This window comes from Morus notabilis, unplaced genomic scaffold, assembly GCF_000414095.1.
Source record: "Morus notabilis unplaced genomic scaffold, ASM41409v2 C11418090, whole genome shotgun sequence".
In the NCBI taxonomy this organism is placed as follows: Eukaryota; Viridiplantae; Streptophyta; class Magnoliopsida; order Rosales; family Moraceae; genus Morus; species Morus notabilis.
The window spans coordinates 1-1,493 of NW_010387098.1; the positions used below are offsets into that span (position 1 = coordinate 1).

A 1,493-nucleotide genomic window follows, 5' to 3' on the forward strand; every position below is an offset into this window, starting at 1 on the left:
TTTTTTTTTTTTTGGAATGTGAAATGATATGGGTTGTTGTCGTATTGTAGGTGAACGACAGTAGCAAGTATGTGTTTGAAGCGAAAACGATACAAAGGATGGAGCTTTTGGTGCTGTCGACGCTCCAATGGAAGATGCACCCGGTGACTCCTTTGTCGTTTCTTGACCACATCGTAAGGAGGCTCGGGCTAAAAACCAATCTCCACTGGGAGTTTCTTAGACGCTGTGAGCGTCTTCTTCTCTCTCTTTTCTCTGGTAAGTATAATAAGTAGTAATAATAATACGGTTCTTGAAGAACTTTATGGAGCTTTCAATGCGTACAAAGAACATGGGAGAAGATCAGAATTCTCATATATATATATATAATTTTTTGTTTTGATCTTGTTATAGATTCAAGGTTCATTGGTTTTCTTCCATCTGTATTGGCCACTGCAACAATGATGCGTGTTATAGACCATGTTGAGCCATGTAATGCTATCGAGTACAAAACCCAGCTTCTAAGCGTTCTCAAACTAAGCGAGGTAATTAATTTTTTTTTTCTTTTTAATTTTTTATTGTCAAACCGTTTTCATTAATATAACGGGCAACTACATTATTTGGTTATTATTAATGACAGGAAAAAGTAGAGAAATGTTACACTCTTATCGTTGAGTTATCAAGTGGCTATACTAATAATTACGGATACAACAATAAGAGGAAGATAAACGAGGAAGTTCCAAGCAGCCCAAGTGGTGTTATAGATGCCATTTTCAGCTCAGATAGCTCAAATGATTCCTGGTCCGTTGTCTCATCATCATCATCATCATCATCGGTTTGTTCATCGCCAACACAGCCTCTCTTCAAGAAGAGAAAGGCAGAGGATCAGCAAATGAGATCATTGGCTTCACTTAGCCGTGTCTTTGTTGACATTGTCGGAAGCCCTCATTAAGTTCTCCTTGTCCTTTCTTTCTTATTCTCTTTAATTATATAGTAATATATAATTGAAGGAAAAAAAAAACAAAAAAGAAATCCATATTTAAATTATTATGATATCTCCGGGTCATTTTGGTGCAATTTGGAAAGTACTGTACTTTCAGTGCACAGCGCCACTTCTGATCCACCTCTCATCGCCGCTTTAATTTACCAAAATGTCCCTACCGTGTAAATGTCCCCCAAAGGCTTGGAAGTGGGACTTGGAGCTTGTGACGATGGGTGGGCTTTTCATGAGAAGAGAAGGGACAAAAGAGGCAAATCGAGAACAATATATTTATATATATAATGTGTATAAAGTCAGTCCACTTCCCTGTATTTTCTATCCCGCTCAGTCTCTCTTTTGGACCACACCTTTATTTTGAAACGATATTTCATATAATCATAAATAAATTCAAAAAAAAAATTTGTTCATCTTGTACATATTGTTGTTCACTAAAAAAGAAAAGATAAAAGCATCCCATATTGTTTTTTTCTTTTTCATCTCACTAATTGAAGTCCATTTAGAATTTAAGTTTTGTTAC

The 1,493-nt window shown here is 36.0% G+C and overlaps 1 pseudogene; it reads left to right on the forward strand.

The window, feature by feature from the left end:
• The first annotated feature begins 23 nt into the window (after positions 1–23).
• LOC21383786 lies at positions 24–1,318 on the forward strand (annotated as a pseudogene).
• Positions 1,319–1,493: the final 175 nt, after the last annotated feature.